The sequence below is a fragment of the Rhodnius prolixus genome, unplaced genomic scaffold (assembly GCF_049639745.1).
Source record: "Rhodnius prolixus isolate KJV_2025 unplaced genomic scaffold, Rpr scaffold_3, whole genome shotgun sequence".
NCBI lineage: Eukaryota > Metazoa > Arthropoda > Insecta > Hemiptera > Reduviidae > Rhodnius > Rhodnius prolixus.
In genome coordinates, this window is record NW_027411603.1 from 15,466,840 (window position 1) to 15,485,021 (window position 18,182).

The 18,182-nt window shown below is 32.4% G+C and overlaps 1 protein-coding gene across 13 annotated transcripts in view; it reads left to right on the top strand.

The window, feature by feature from the left end:
• LOC141453691 (uncharacterized) overlaps nucleotides 1–18,182 on the top strand; it is a 298,436-nt gene that overhangs the window by 45,022 nt on the left and 235,232 nt on the right. For 10 of the 13 annotated variants that reach the window (XR_012458122.1, XR_012458121.1, XR_012458123.1 and 7 more), the window contains one exon: nucleotides 7,867–8,060. The exons of the other annotated variants lie outside the window; for them this stretch is intronic. The gene's annotated coding sequence lies outside the window, so the exon portion shown is untranslated. The remainder of the gene's footprint in view (nucleotides 1–7,866; nucleotides 8,061–18,182) is intronic. 13 annotated transcript variants of the gene reach the window in all.

An 18,182-nucleotide genomic window follows, 5' to 3' on the forward strand; every position in this document is an offset into this window, starting at 1 on the left:
ACGGCTATGCACTTCCAGGCGCCAATGACCTCAGATGTTGACGTGCGTTAAATTAAATATTAGTTAAAATAATAATAATAATGTAACAATTAATGAGTTGATAAGCTTTTTACGAAAAAAACTCTAAAAATTAATGAGATTCAGATAACTGATTAATCATCATCGGTTTTGTGTTTGATCAATACTATAAGCTGAAAAACTGTGGTCATTCCAAGAAGAAATCACTTCACTTTAGCTTTATAACTTCCATAATTTCTGAAGGGTTTTCTTACGATCTTCACCTCAAGTCCGAATGAGTTGGGCGCAACTCTCAAGAATACTAATACATTTTTTCCCACTTTGTTTTGCGTATGAGGGTAATCATTATGATTATCCTAATTATTGATGTTGAGTATTCATCAAAGATACACTCTATGCAAATTGCTCTGTAGGTGAGGAAGTGTGTGTGTGTGAGTTTGTGTGTATGATCTTATGTGCGGTCAGCAAAATTAAAATTAGGAAATCGTCGAAAGTTTATGGTTTGATCCTCAGTATAATGTTGTTATATCCATCCGTGCTTTACATACTATATTTATACGAAATCAATGCGTAAAGTAACATTCTAGTTTTGTTGAAAATCAGCTATCAAAAGTACCAACACATTGCGTTTTTATTTTTTATACTTCAATAAGATAAAAAGTGTTTAAGGATAGAAGTGGTGAAGTTAAGCTATTCAAGAAACTGTTGTGACAAACACTATGTGCTTCTAAATAATTTATTAGGGTGAAATGTTAAACCAAAATTCAGAGTTGGAAGATTATCAGTTCACCAGAAGGGAAACTCTCACACTCACCGATGAACAATTCCACATTACAGACGCCTACAGATTATTCTGTATGCAAACACTGATAAGGGTTTTTAGCCTCTTCTAGATCGCAGTGAATTTGGTTTAAAAGTTGATGCCTGAAAATATACTAATCTACTATCTTTAAAGAGAACTAGTTCGTTGATATATACAGGGTGATCCATTTAAAATAACTTTTTAGGAAAGCGGAATTTCTTAGGAAAAAACCACGAAGTAAACTATCCCGCGATGCAGTCATTCTTATTACTTAAAAAATCATAATACTTTTTTTTTTTATAAAGTGTAGTACTACGCGGGACTCGAACTGGGGATCTCCCACTTACAAAGCCACGCTCTTGACCACTAGACCAACACCCAGGCAAGATTCTTACCATAATGTTAGATCAAGAAGTCTTGCATACTGGGTGCATTAAAATGATATTTAATTGAAAAGTGGTATTTAATAATGGTTTACCAATATTATTAGCCTAAATCAATATTTTTTGTATCATAATAAATCAAAAAATTAATCTAGGTTATCAAAAATTTATGAGATGTAAAAAAAAGGCGAAAGGGAAAAGCATCAAAATTGGCTTCATAAATTCTCTATCCTTATTAATACTACACAAGAGCTAAGATGACAGTCTCTGGATTGCACAGAATTTAATAATAAATTGATATAAGATAGGAATATAGTATATAGGTGTGAGTAAGTATGTTGTGTCGGTTCGAAACTGGATTTAGTCTAGGTTGTTGTTATAGAGATAAAAGATTTTGTGAGTACTCGGACTCTATCAATATTTTACGACTCAACTGGGAATTTCTGTCTATATACGCGGCAACAAAGAGATAATGATTCCTCGCTGACATCGTACTAACATAGTTCTAAATCAAAAATAATACTTTTTTTTTCCTTTTGATGTAAATATAAATACCAGTATCATAATGTAGGAAAGCTCAGATTCAGTATACCAACTTTATGTCTATTTTCATTCCTTTTGAACAAAATTAATTGGTTGTCAAAATTTTGACCGTAAAATTATTTCTCTGTAAAAATTGCGCAACTTGCAGTTTGATCTTAGTTATTTTTTACTTTGTTTTACGCCTATTTCTTATTGAAATATTCAATATTCAGTTTCATCCTATAGTTCAGGCTTCCAAGGTTGTCATCTGAAGATCTTTCGAAAGCAAATAAATATGCACTAAAATACCAACGAATACATACTCGTACATACAGAGAGGGTGTGTGAGAGGACAATTTAACTGTTTATAAAAACTACTTTTCCGTATACAAGCGACTTGAATATATGTTTTGCCAACGATACCTCAGAAACGAAAATCAAAAAGAAGGTTTAATAAAGTAATAAGTTATAAATTTAATAAAGCGAATGACTTTATTCTAATTCTATCATTATTCTAAGCTCTTCTTTATAAACCAATTATGTTCCGAATTTGAACTCATTTTGTTCAAAAATGATTTTGTCTTAATCATTTTATTTTTTGATTTATTTATTATTTTTTTGGTAGAGGAGAAATAGGTGTTTGGCTTTCTGAATGTTTCATTTTGAGCAGAGATCCACACTATAAATCACTTGATCCTGCCAGTCAGGTTGCATGCATATTCAGCTTAGTACGATGTCCACGATACTACCACAAATCAAACTGCCAGAAAACATATTTATTAATAATTCACTATTCTGTAATTGGAATTTAGTTATTTATTATAACTTCTTGTCTGTTATAGAATATGTAATTATTCATTTCACAATTGGTTTTTAATGAATATTTACAGAAGGTAATTCTTTATTTAAATTAAATTAAAATGTCTTTTGTTGACAATAGTAGATTCGCGTCGTGACTTCTTTTGCGCATTAAGTTCATTGTAATTCGTTTATTAGTTTAGACAGCATTTTGAGTATCCCCTGTTGAAATAAAGTGACTACCCTGAGTATGCTATTGGTTAATTTTGTACTTCTAGGCATTTTCAATTTGAACTTTAGAGCAATTATATTTATTTATATCATGGAGAGGCATTTTTTAACGATGGCTCCAGTTAACTCTATCGCTGTATTATTATTATTACTTTTTAATGTGATGACTTAATTCAAGCCATAATTAACATTTTTGTAACCATTGTTATGATTAAATACCCACCATAATTTTCGGGATCTTTAAGTACCTTTATTGCTTATGAGGCGATTTGGAGAGTGAAAAATGAATAATGATTAGAAATTTATCCACGATTTTTGATATACTGATGTGTTATTCGACAATGTTGAGGTACCTAACTCCACTCTATCATACCAAGACATCCATATGGCTGACCCAAATATCATTAACGCGAGTGTGCATAGGCTCTATTTTGTCAGTGGATCCAATTAATCAACTACCTCTTTAAAACACTAGGTGTTGGGTGTTGGAACGGTCAGAGTTACTGTGGTTGGTGTAGTCTATATTCAGGAAAATCAAGAAGTGGAGTAATGGTTGAAATTTTGGACTAGTTCTGTGAACAAGTGATTAGTCTACTTCCCTCAAAAGGTGACCTTTTATTTTCTTCTGGGAAAGCTAGATTTAAATTAGGTGCTCATAACCCTCTCCAAGAGATTCATTAAGGTGAGATGGTGTTCAGTATTTTTCTCCCCAAAAACGTTTAGTGCGGTTTTTACTGAATCTAATTTACTGAACGGATAATGTCCATACACAGCAGATAAAGAAAGTTCATTTTGTGAGCGCCAAGTTGAGGTGTCTTGCTTGGTACTAGATTCAATACTGGTTATTTTTCTAACCTTTGAAGGCCGCGATACCAGATTGGTAGATGGACGCAAACCTACACAAAAAAAAAAACATTCAGTGCGGAGGAATACATCATAATAAAAAAGCGGAAAGTGAGAATCGAATCTTTATTAACTTAATTGATACATCTATTATTGGTACACTTAGAAACAGAAACAAGCCAGCGTATCTCCTGATCTACAAACTGTATATAAGATCTATTATCAAGTTTATTCTAACAAAAGCTTTAAAGCCGTGAAAAGTTTTAGTGGTTACATACACTTTGAGAGTGCGCCATATGAAAAGGAAGAAGTAGAGCTTATTACCTTGGAAAATTTAATAGCCATCGAATTTCTCCATCCAGAAGGACGCGTCGAGCAACTTCCAGTTCATCTAGCTTGTCTTAATAAGTCCATCTTTTTCTTTAGTCCATCTTACCTTTTATTAATGAAACTGTTTATACATTTCCCTTAGCATTACACATTCAAGCTGAGTATTAAAAAAAACTTTTCACTAAATAACGGCAGGAAGAAAAATAACAATGAAAAATTATAACCACCTCTTAATAATACTTCCAGTGGTGCTTATAACATGAAAGTAGAAATAATAACACGGGGAGTATCATTGCAGCCGTAGCTACAGTATCTGGCTGGTACTTGCAACGCACCAAGAGCAACTACTAAGATTTACATAAATGTACCGTAAGTTTTAGAAGCTTTACCAAGTTTAGGAAGGAAATCTGCTGCAATAGTATGTATAAATTTTCCTGTGTGGCTTTAAAAATAATTTGAATACAACGACTCCACCATAAACTATATTCTTTTCCAGAGATAATGTAAATGGCTGGACATTATTTTCTCCATTTTCTTTTTTCTTTTTGTTTTTGTTAAACTTTATTTTTGTACAGATCTTGAAATGAGTAGGCATTTCTTTGCGCTATAAAGGAAGCATATTTAAATCTGTTTTGTAATATTATTACAAGTTAGTTGTAATAAATTATGAAGTGTTTCTCGAAAGAAAACCAGTCTTACATTATTTTATTAAACTAGGATCTCTAGCTTACTTTGTTTAGTCCTTCTTGGGTTGTTTTCAAAAACAGTTGCTGGTGATTTAGAGTTTTGCCTTTGTATTAAGAATTAGGCATTGAAAAACAAGAGAGAAATATAACTGTGGAGGAAGAAGAGATTTTAAAGTCATTAGATACAGTAAATATTACTATTAAAATGCTAAAATGATAATTAAGGTATTGGATTAAAATAACAGAAGTCCTATTGCAAATTTCTCTAATATTCATTTCATTTCAAATGCAATGGAAGCTCTAATGTTTATCGCGGTTGTCTCGATTTTCTATCGAGATTTCTCGATTTTACTAATATATATTTTAATAATAATTTGACATTCATATATGTGGCCCACTTCACTTCATGTACATTTTCTTAACCTGTATATTGTTTTGTGTGTGTGTGTTTTTTTCCCCACCACGTCTCTTATTTGTCTGGTTGTATTCCTGATTAGAGGAGCACTCGCCCCAATACTAGCCGCAACAGATTTAATAAATCTTGAGGCGAGTTCATTTGTTATTTACTTATTTTTTCAGATATCAGGAAGAAATATTTTAATTATTGTAATTTTTACCTCATTTGAAAGTAAAATATGCAAAGAGATTTACGTAAATTTCTATTTATTTACTTCAGCTTTATGAATCAATATACTCGTATCAGACGTAATTAAGTGTGAAAGGTTTGTGGGTTTTAAGCCATCTGTTTGTAGATAGGAAAGTTAGTTTTGAATTAAGTTATTTGATAGATTATGGGGCAAATGCTAAGTTTGGTTAAGGGTATCTATTGTTGGTTTCTACAAAGTGGTCCCATTCCAGTATTAATTACATTGTCTTTATTGCAGACAAGCAGAGTGTTTAGGTTAGGATAGCGGACATTTAGTCTGTAAAATAGCTTTCCACTGCAGATCGCTGTCTACCATATAGATGTTGCAGGCTAGGATGATGTCATTGGAATCGGTCACGAATTCTGGGTTGCAAAAACAAGTAGTTTCTATCTGAATAACTATGCATGCAAGGTGAAGTGAATAGTTATGGTTAAACCTGCTCCTGCAAATAGTTCCGTAAAACTTTCTGGTTTCCGATCTCAGTTTGGATGGATGTATGGATGGAATGTATGAATAAAATTTTTCTTTTACGTAAGTTGATGCCATATGTGTAGGCACTTTTTTTTTGACTACGTAGAAGTTCGGCTGTAAATATTGATTCAATACTTATATTGTGCATATAAATCAGATTGTGCATTGTAATTTGAGCAACCTATTCCATCGGTGTTTTTTAAACAATCTGTTTAATTATAATTATAATTATATTTCTTTTCTAATTAAAACAAATTAATTATTTGCTGTATTAGGAAAAATTTCATTAATAATAGTAATGTAAATTATAATTTATTCCCCGAAAGGACCACTACGCCAATGGCACGTTGACACTCAGCTCAGTTGCAAAAACAATTTTTAATTGCATTCTTATTTGTATAAATTTAATTAAATTATATTTAAGTACATTCTAATTAATTACATGGGTATTAAATAAAAGAAAGAAGCAAAATAATAATGAATGAAACAAAACATTTTTTAAAATTCAAATGAAAAGGAATATTACAGCTAAGTAACAATAACATCCTAAGGGACGCTTTTGCATTGCAGTTGTAACTTTTTACTTAAAATCCCTTAAAAAACTAATTTATAGTTGCATCTTATGTACTTTATAGTCTCTGCTCTTTTTTGTTTCTGATTATACCGACTTAGAAAATTCCCTTTTCTCCCTTTACTAATTTCGGTAAACAAATTCCATTTTAAACTACCTCCTCATTATAATACTCTTATCGAATGGCTGACAACTCTCACTCGCCCGATTAACACGCTAGCAACGGCGATCTAGGAATCTTACGTGTTGGGACGGGACTTTCTAGAGGGACAGTCGAATGTCTTGAAGCTATAAAGATCTATGTATGAGGCAGTCATCGCTTTTCAAATGTTTATGCCAACTTGTATTGCTGGTCTTTAGCCAAAACTATATTTTCACACATTCTTATTTACTGGTTGTATCCATGTTGTTCAGTTGTAAGAATCTTACATAAAATTAATTATAAAATAGAGATACTGGATAAAATGAAGATACTGGGGTTCACTAGTATACATTCAAGTAAATAATTGTAAATTTGAAAAAAAATATTAAAAATAATAAATTAAGAATTTTGATGATATAAATATGTGGATGGTTAATAACCTACCGAAATGTGCTGGTAATTGTCTAATTAAGTAAGATCAGAAAAACTGTGAGTTTCCTGTATTTGAATTGAAAGCGGTACATAATTAAGGGCCCCCAATAATGCTCTTACAAAAGTAAAAAGTTCTTTATGCTTTACAGAAACATGTTCCTTATTTGGAAAAATCATGACAGTAAATAAAAACTGTTTCAATGACAACTTAATTGAACTTTGATTGGAAAATAAATTTTCAGTTTGTAAAAATAAGATGCTGCGGAATTAATTTTTATGAAGTGAGCAACGTAATGTCAATTCTGCTACAAATTTTTAATAGATTCACATAGGTTCAATATGGTAATTGTTGTAGATGGGTCGCCAGTTTCAGAGAAATATAAAGTGTAGTTTGTTTGAAATATTTACTCCAATTTGGATTGTTGATAGAAACAATTTTAATGTACTGCAGCATAGAGTAACTCACACTCTATTGAATACTTGCTCTTAAAAAATGATTAAAGCAATCATGATAAGTTTAAACTAACTCTTGAAATGTTGCCCCGATATATATATTATATATGTATACAATAGATCAACTTTAACGATCCCTAAGAAGGATAAATATTGTAAACGTTTTTATTATTGAATTATTAACCTACTGAGTACATATTCAAATAATCCTTCACCGATTTCTCTAGTGAAAAGGGATGCTGGTGGAGGGAGCAAGGGTTTGCTGTTTGACATACTTTTCTGCATTGGTCAAATCTACTTTACGTCACTTCTAGCAGCTTTCCAGCTTTACGCAAAGAATTATTCGAGTTCATGGGAAGAAAGATTATCGTAGATTAGGGGAGTTGTGACCGAAACTCGTAGGTGGTGGGGAGAGCTCTCTATACTTCCACCTTGCTCACCCACCTGGTGAGTAAGCGGATATTATAAGTATTGTGCTTATTAAACATTATATTCTGCCGACAAACCTATACGAAGTTTTTCTATTTTTTATTTAAGGCGAGTCAACATTGAGGTCGATGGCGTCCGATGCATTTTTCATTGCACTATCGGCTTTCGAAACAGTGTACCCTCGTTACAAGCTCCTAAGAAGTGGAAATCTGAGGACAGGCAGTTGGTTTCGATCTGCGCATGGGGATACACTCACTAACCACAATGCTTATTATTTTCAGTGGTCACATGAGCGTGGCTTTGTAAGTGGATTCTTTTGACTTTATATCTTTAATGACTCTTTTTTTTTTTTTTTTTAGGAAAGAGAATAATTTAGCAAATTTTGATTTCTGCAAAAATATTAGCTCTGTTGTGTTACGTTAGCTATACATTTATTTGGTGGTTGCAAAAATCTTGTTACCTAAATCGGTACTGCCAAGTGTTATTAGTGTTTCAAAAACACATTTAGTACTGTGGTAGTCATTTCTGTATTTGCTGCTTTTTCTCTTGTTTTTCCAAATGAAAATGGTGAGTTTGTGATTTATTTTACGAATGTTGGATGTTATGGGTTGACAGGAGAAATACGATGGCACTTTGGTAAACAGCAGAAAAACTGACATTTTTTTTTTCTCTTTCATAAGTTACTGAAATATTACTTTCCCTTAATTTCACTAATACTGGGTTTGTGAGGGTAAGATTGTTCCATTTTCTCATTTAACGGTGATAAATGAAATGTTGTATACATTATTTTGTGATAAATATGTTTTAATGAAATAAAATATGACACAAAAATTTAAAGGACATTTAAGAATTAACATTTTACTTTTAATATATCATTTTGAAAATTGATCCCTAACTATAATGGCTACAATTAGGCGTGATTGGGAAATAAACTTTTTAAGAAATTGGGCAAATTATTTAATGCAGAAATGGAAATTGCTTAATTTTTTTTTTTTTTTTTTTAAATAAATTTATATTCAATCAAACATAATTCAGGTCTTAATACAAGATTTTTCCCATCCAAAAAACAAAAAATCTTTTTTGGTTTATCTAACCGTGGCGATTCCAGTTCGAATTTTCGAAGTGGAATGGATGTTTTGGTTTTGTTTGAAAATTGCTGAAAAAAATCATCTACGCAATGAGATCCACATAGCTTGGAGTTCTAGACTTCATAATGGGCTTCCAAACAGTAAAATCAAAAAGTTTATTAATACTATATAATTTTTAACAGCAGCACACTGTAAACCCCTAATCCCTTCCTTTGCAATACCAGGTAATCCTCCAAAAAAATTGAATAGAAAATGGCCTCATCGTATATACGAGTAAATATATATATATACAGGGTGACCAGAGTTATATGCTCCACCCACTTTTTTTTTAACGGCGGGAAATTTCGAAAAAATAAAAAACACGTATTTAATCATTTTTAGTCTAGTTTATTTTCAATGATTGACCCATTTTTTTAAACCTTTGTATCTCGAGATACAGCATCCAACTTTTGTTTTTCAAATGGAACGTTATATTTTTTGTTGCTTATTTTTATATTTTTTGAGCTCCTAAAAAAAAACAAAAAAAAAATTTTTGAAATCGGTTAGGTTTTTCAAAAGTTATGGTAATTTAAAATATAAAAACAAACAGTTTACTGTCAAAATTACGTTATTTTTTTTAAAGAATCGGTTCAAACTGGGCACAATCAACGGATAGGCAAGCCAAAACTCTGGACTCCCACGCTTTGCTTTTAGCAGCACTTGGGGTGGCGAAGTCAAGATCTAGGCAGGCTAAAGTTATTCGACGTTCAGGTTGTTTTTTCTACAAACGTTTGGTGTGGAGTTTTAGAAAATCAACTAATCGGCCCATACTTCTACAGAGAGAACTTAACTGGTGCAAAGTATCTATCTTTTTTTAAGGGACATTTTGCCAGTTCTGCTTGAAGATGTTCATCTACAACGTTGGCTAGATATGTATTTTCAACAAGATGGTTGCCCGGCAGATAATGGGAAAGTTATTCAAGGTTACCTGGACAGAAATTTTCACGAAAAGTGCTTAGGGACTCGATTGTCCCATCCAATGGCCACCTCGATCCCCGGACTTGACCCCAATGGACTATTTTTTGTGGGGATACCTAAAAAATAAAGTGTACATTAACCTTAAACCCGTGGCTTCAGTCGATGATCTGAAACGTCGAATAACTCTAGCCTGCCTAGATCTTGACTTTGCCACCATAAGTGCTGCTGCAAGCAAAGCGTGGGAGTCCAGAGTTTTGGCTTGCCTATTCGTTGATTGTGCCCAGTTTGAACAGATTCATTAAAAAAAAATAACGTAATTTTGACAATAAACTGAAATTTATTTTTCATATTTTAAATTACCATAACTTTTGAAAAACCTAACCGATTTCAAAAATTTTTTTTTGGAGCTCAAATACTATAAAAATATGCAAAAAAATATATAACTTTCCATTTGAAAAACAAAAGTTGGATGCTGTATCTCGAGATACAGGGGTTTAAAAAAAATGGGTCGATCACTGAAAATAAACTAGACTAAAAATGATTAAGTAGGTACGTGTTTTTTATTTTTTCGAAATTTCCCGCCGTTAAAAAAAAAGTGGGTGGAGCATATAACTCTGGTCACCCTGTATACATACATATATAATATATAAATTATGTCACACATTTGCTTGTTGCAAAAATTGTTGCAGCGGTAAATTTCAATGAAAAATTTATAAAAAAAAAAAGAGGGTAATTATGTGTTGATTTTACCTATTTGCCATATTACTAAACACTATTTGTAATGAAAAACATTACTTCCAAAATTTATGGTTCGAACTTCGAAAAAAACAATCAAATTTTTTTCACAAATTAATTACATAATAAAAATTTAAAAAATATTTTCTTAATATATCCTTGAGCCGCAATAGATCCGTTAGGTCGCGGTGGCGTAGGCCTTTAGGCCGCCCTATGGGAAATAAATCCTTGAATGTTGTGGAAACAAAGAGAATAGAAAAGAAAAGAAAAAATAAATAAACCAAGGCGAAGGATGATATGAAAACAATTCAAGTGTAACCCTCCTCACTCACCATTAGTGACAAATTAGAAAGGTTTGCATTCAGTTTGCGGTGGGATGAGATTCTTTAGCTTGGGACTGGTAGAAACCGTTATCTGAGTCGCTTCTGCATAGTTTTTACGAGAAGTTGAAGAACTTGTAAGTTCTTTCCACTCCGAGGAAGGAAGCGGAGGTTAAAAGGAGAGGACATAGAATTTATTTAGCAGATCCATTGCCTTCCTCTTGTTTGAATATTCATGTCCCTAGGAAAAGAACTTTCACAAGAGTATACAGTGGTATTTGCCAAAAAAAACAACAACAAAAAACTAAAAAGTAAGAAAACAGCAGTCGGCGTGGTATCTTGTTATAGCCTAGCCAAGTTATAATACAAGTTTTCTTTTTGCAGCCCCCCCTCTCATATTACTCATTTCGGCCGACTTTTACTATATCAACAAAATAAAAAAACTACCCAATTCCCTAGAATTTTCAACACTTTAAACAGTAATTAGTGTTGACTGTTTATTTTTTAATTTTACTTTTAATTAAAAAGACCGCACTTTAACAGTCACCCTCTCCGCAGCTCTTCATTATTTACATATACAATTTCGTGTGCGTTAATTCCGAGAAGTCAAGAGAGAAACGGAGGATACTTATTTACGGTGATTTATGGGCTCTTCTTGTGCACCTAATTTATTACCTACAATTACTAACTAATTCTTCTTGCGGCTTTCGAAGTGAGCATCTTATTTTATGTAGTTTACAAATTTTAGTTTGAAAACGATTACAAGAATTTTTTAGTTGATGTCAAGACAATTAATATAAAGAAATTTTTTAAAGTTAAAGTTCTGAAGATTCTATTTAGACTAGGTAAAATGTTTTTGTTGAACTCAAGTAATTACTTGAATGTTGTTAAACGTAGATGTACAGATAAGCACTTTTTAGTAAAAGTAGTTACGGCACTGAGAGACAATTACAAATTTAGATTTGGAGAAGTTGATGGGGGACATACTTTCAACCAGATTGTCAGTCAGATCTTCAAGGAAATCGAAGCTAAATGCACACGTCAACTACTTTTCCACGCGTGAGCAGTTCATATTGCTAATACAAAGACAGCATTCAACTATTTCATTGGATTTTTGGGAACCTATAGCATCTGCACGAACATTCAAACCTATTTGCATTTTAATCATTAATTCATGTTATACTATAATTGAGTTAAATCGGTATTTTATATTATAGTATAATAACATATAATCACTAGTTAATATCAGTGGTTGATTATTTATTTATCCTAGCATATTCATTCACATTCATATCATCAACACATCTCTCTCGTAATAAAATATCTTCTATCTTCTGCTCGTTCACTGAACTGAACAAGTGGTATTGGCAACCACTTTACACACTACATAGATGACTTTACAGGCTATTCAATAAAATAATCCCTTACAATCGCCATAAGTTAATTATTGAAATGTTCACTAGAGCTGGAAACCCAGTTTTTAGTATTTAAGTACAATTTTGATGGAGGGTTGCATCCTATTCTCTTCTATCCGCCTCATGCAGACCCTCAAAAAGAATAATTACTTTGTTTGTATTTAGTAAGAATCATAATCACTAATATATTTTTATAAAAAATCAAAGCTTTTTTTAATGAAAAAGTAAAGTAAAGTTATACGTCCATTGTCCCACAATAGCTTGCAGAGTTCAATGTGAAAATTGGCATTGCATTAGAATGTTTATTACAATTCTAATTCGGGTTTAAGGTTTCAATTGTTATACGAATACATGCTAGAAATAATACTAGCAGTATCAGTTGACCTTGATTTTAATCTGCTAAGGTTTGTGAGATACACTTAAATGTCGCATGCTAGTTTCATTGACTACCTCGCCAGTACAGAAACTTACACTGCAGCAATTTATCCCTCAGAATAGCCGATCGTCTTCACTAGGACTCGCCTAGTTCACGCCCACCACTATCTATCCAAACCTAGATAGTGGCACTCCTATCTTAGAAACCAGCTCAAAAATTATTCCCTGCTACCTCTTTGTTGCACATAGATGGTCGCAGTTACTCCCGCTTTTTTTTTTTTTCAACAAGCCGATTTTTTAGGCGGCAAAATTTTTGAACCCAGAAACTTTGATTAAAGCATGATTTTATATTTCGTGACTAACGAACCGCGTACTTCCAGCGATTAGTGCATAGCTGCCTTTATGAGAGATTAATTCTTTTCCCAGCTTTCTCTCAATATTTTGAACAGTAGTTACACAAAAATTAAAAAATTAAAACTCAAATAAATTTAAATTTTCTACAAAGGAGTTGCAAATTAAACCATCAATATAAATGTAATAAAGCATTCGATGTAAAGAAAATCTTTGTAGTGCTTACGGGGATATTCTGAAATGTTAGGATTTGATATACTTATTTAAAAGAAGATTTTAAAACAAAATATAACACTTTACAGGAAACCCATTTATATATGCTAAACAGAGTACCAGATTTTAAGTTGAAGAGGTTTCTCATTTTTTAGTTTACGCTTCAAGACCTACCCATGATGCGTAATGCATAAAGCGTTTGCATAATTAATATATTCTTTCTTTACATTTCTATATTTAGTTCTTTGCTATCTATTTTTAAATGTAAGAACTGCTGTTTTGGAAGTTTTAGGTTTTTCTTTTGTCGTATACAATTTTTTTTAATTGTATAGATTAGAATGATGAAAATGAAATGTGGTTCTCCGATACTACAACCTAAAGACTTTTTGTAGAATAATTTTTGTAATTGGACGTAAACCTCATACTTAGAGCGTGTGTGGAGAAGTTTTAATTCACTGTCAGTTCTAAAAGCCCAAGTGCTGCCTTCAATATAAGGCCTTGCACATACGAAAACTCCACCCTAATCGGAGGAAAGTTTCCTTTATCCCCCCTGCGAAATGACTAGTTGCAGTGTTTCCTGTTCAGTGTGAATTCATCAATGACCCTCTCTGTTACGCCCAAGTGCCCCAAAACTTAAAACCCTACGTCGCCACGTTAGCGAGGCCTGCAAACCTAAGATGTATTGTTATACTGGGTACGATTTCTGGTTTAGGTCTTGGATTTTATCTAATAGTTAATATGCGAAATTTATTGTAAATTACTTATGCTGCTAGTCGCTCCCGTCCACGACATCTATTTTGGTAGTTGGTCGTAAAGCCTGCTTGAAAAAATAGGCATTACTTTTACTTTTCTTAATTAACTTAAAGCCCTATGCCCTTAAGTTTTAATGAATTCTCTCTGTAGATCTGCTTTGCTTGTTTGATGAATAATAAATAATAATCTTTTTCACTTTCTTCTTCATTTACGCAGTCTATTCTAAGGAAGTGCTATTGATATTATGAGTGTACAGTCTTCTCTAACCGAAGGAAACTTACAGCTTAAGTAATAATTTTTTTTTGAACTTTTTTTTTCTAAGAAATGGTAATATTATGGTGTTGGTGTAGAATTTGGAAGCGAGACAAATGGTTGCGAACTCTCTTATTAGTTCTAAGTGTCGTTAGAAGGTGTGTACTCGGTCCGGACGACGATTAACTTGAAGTTCCACTTAACATATATTTATTGTGGCTAGGCTCAATTGAAAGTTTAAAAAATGATTAAATGTGATTATTTATAAACTGATGCAAGAGAAAATAGAATAAGTGTTCACAACAGATTTAAAATTGGAGTTCGGAAGTAAAGTTCAAAACAAAGTAAGTAAATAGCAATTACTTTGTTTAATTGAAGTTTCGCCTTGTGGCTTACGCGTTTAGGTGGCGAAGGTATACTCTTGCGAGCTCGCTAGTTCAATCCATGCTCTTAAAGTGGCACATTGAGAGTCTTGTCTGGCTCCAGCAAGTCTGTACTTGCTTTGTTGGGTTGCTCAATGCCTTCTAGAAAAGCTCCCATTGCGGCCAACTTGTATTTTCTGTGTAACAGCAACAGAATGGTGTGGCAGAATGGAGTGCAGCTGATCTCCACAGTTAACAACCGCAATTGTTCGTTCGTTTTTCCAACACAACCGCAAGCTTTAACAGCTACACTAAAAGTAACGTCCTGAGCAAATTACACCTGAAATGCTAGTACTGAACTATTTCTTAGCCAAATGACTACCAGTAAATGTGTCTTTAATTTCACTTTCTTTTACTGTGGTGTACGAAATATGGTTATCTTTCAGTACATATAGTTATGTTTTAAGTTTGCTCCTGAATGATTCTTTATGAGATCCTCGAGGTACGTAAAAGAGGTTTTTACAAATTGGCCTTTGTGCGTATGTGTTTTGTATGAGTTTGTGGCGTGCATAACTCAAAAATAACATTATTCAGTTTAAGGAGCGTCAACATTTGCGGGCAATTGTGCCAGGGTTTTTTTTTTTAAAGTGTACTGCCGACAGTCTCCGGAAATTGTTATTGTTCACTCGTTTCAGACAGCACCATCATCAGACAGTGATCTGTAAGAAGCTCTTATAAGAAGCTTAGCTCTAAGGAAGAGAAAATCTAAGGACCAGTAGCTGGATTCGAACCTGGATGTCCGCTAACCCCATCGCTATTCCTTTCTCTTTCAGTACGGTTCTTCTGCTTAAGATTTAAGTGTGTGAAATGTCTAATCAATTAATTCCTAGCGGAAATAATTTAAGTTTATTAGCCAGAATTATGCTGGATAGCTTTTATGAGTTTTCTGTAGTTTTCTAGGTCATTTCAAATGGTTTCATTTAGATTTGGACAAAAACCATTTTCATTTTACTCGGTTTTAGTTTTTCTCAGGATTTTTTTTTTTTTTTTTTTTTGTAGCTTCTGAGCGAAGTATAACGGTACCCTTCTTTTAAAAGTATCATTTCGTTACGATAAAGCAATTTAACTTAATGAAGTCAACTATCTTTTTTGGTACAAATTCAAAATTTTAAGAAATTCAAGAATTTAATTGTGGTAAGGAAAAGTCGTGGGAGTAATTGCTTCGGATTGTACATAATGTTCGTTGTTATTTTCTTTTAGTTCATTTTTATTCTAAACACAGCTTCGGATAATCTTAGTAGATTTACTTATTATATTATATTATAACTATATTCTTTTAGAGTCAAATCCTTACAAAAAATAACCTATATATATATTTAATATTGGATCAGTTAGTGTGTAGACTCATGTTTGGTATGCTCTTTCAGCTAATGTTTATTTTTTACTGAAATAAAAGCAACATTATTGGACTTCCTCATCCAAGATTTAGTAGAATCAGCACGTCTTCAGTTTTTTTTGATGTGCTGTAATTGTGCAATGATGGTAATGTATTGAGTCGGTAGTTTAAAATTTCAAAGCTAAAAAAACCTTTTGTAACATTAACAAAGAAAGACATTTCCTTCAATTTTTTATTAACTTGGGCAAAAGTTGTTCTTTGAATTGAATCTAACTTTGTAGAAACTATTATATTTATTTTTATTCTGTTTTTAGAAGTTAGCTGTTCCTTGATAGTAATTCAATAGATTTACGAATTACAAAAAAAGACTTGCATCTTAATAAGCACAGGTTATTTTCTTTATTTTTGATGTGATTCTATTCCTTCGATCGGTCAGCTACCGTAACTAACAAGCCAAACACAATTTCCTTTCAACGTGTAACTGAATAAGCGGGTATACTCTTCTTATGTACGCCAACATAGAATGTTGTGTGAAAGAAGCCAGTCTATTACCAAAAAAAAAGAGAAGTAAATGCTATTCGGACTTTATCCGAACTCATCTGTACTGCGATATTCTTGATATCATTAGTACACTATTCTTATTCGTTTCATTAAAGATTCTCAGTTCATCCCAGTGTAAAGGAACTGTGTATTCACTCGTTTAGGGATCTTGGATTCACTGCTGGTATCCAATCAAACAACATGAACAGCACTAACACTAATGTAGGGCCTATAGAGATAATGCGTGCAATTATTTGGATTAACCGCATCCACAAACAGATTCTTACTCAATACCGCACTCCTACTCTGAACTGAACACCTTACCGAACTTTACTTCACTTATTATTCACGCCCTATAAACAGTCATTGACGTTTATGTGGGTCACAGTACATCCTTTACATGGAATTAATTATTATTAAATAATAACATAGAAATTGAAAGTAATTTTTAATTTACAGCCCATCAAAGTCTAACCTAATCTTTTTAATATAATTTCTAGCCTTAAAATACCCACATCTCTGTATTTTTATTAGATATTTTCACATTTTTCGTTGCACCGAAAAGATATCTCAATATCTCTAATTCAAATACCATCCATTGATTTCTCCATTGGTTCAAACTAATTGTTGTACGACTAATTTTCTCTTTACTAAAATTTCTGATGTTTAAAAGTGATTCCTTGTGCTTTAAATCTGAATTTAAGGCAATATGTAACCTAATTTTGTTCAGAAATAATCTAGTATTCTTCTGGGAATGTTCAGAATGACCATCAGATACCAGGAGAGATACAGATAGTTCAGCAACCAATTAAGAACCCAAGCGGGTAATCCTTGAGCATTCCTTGATTCTCCAACTGAAGTTTAGATTTAAAAAAAAATTATTTTTCATTTGCAACTGCACATTAGCTAAATTGCATGTGCAGTACATATAATTCAAACGTCTTTTTAAACGAGTGGAAGATTTTGAGTAAGGGAGAATATGGATAGTGATTGAACGAGAGAGTTCGGATGATTCGCTAGATTGGTGATGAAATTTTGGAATCGGATGAAGATTGATTCACTGACGTTAGGAACAAGTCTTGGTGCACATAAACGTAGGAATTGCATTTAAGATAAATAAATAAATAACTCATTTACTGTCTATCAAATATGTATGAGGAATTTTGGGTGTTGAGAAGTAATAATTTAAACCGTGCTTTAGAAACGATGTACATCTAAAAGTAGTTTCTTTTGCTCCCTTTTTGTTTATTATCTACAGATAATTGGTTTCGAAAGATTTGACGCGAAAATACTAAACAATAAGTATCTGTATATGATATTACTTATCTTAAAAGCGTTGTAAATTGAGCCTCTACCTTGTGAGATTCACATTTTTGCACACAATAATGTTGTGAATGGCAAGTATCGTATTAATTGTTTTTTACATATTATAAGTACTAGACAAATTTAAATTTTCTTTATTTTAAATTTTTCATTCCAAGGGGTAAAACTCCAATTATTAAAAAAGAAAGTAAAATTTAAAAGAGAAAAAAAGTTTCTTTATCATGAATTTAAACAATATCTAAGAACTGTAAAGTTTGTTGAAAATTTTACCACTGTATCATCTTTTACATTTCTCCCTTCTTTCTAATTTGCAAATCTGCTGTCAAGAAAGTGTACCAGCGAGC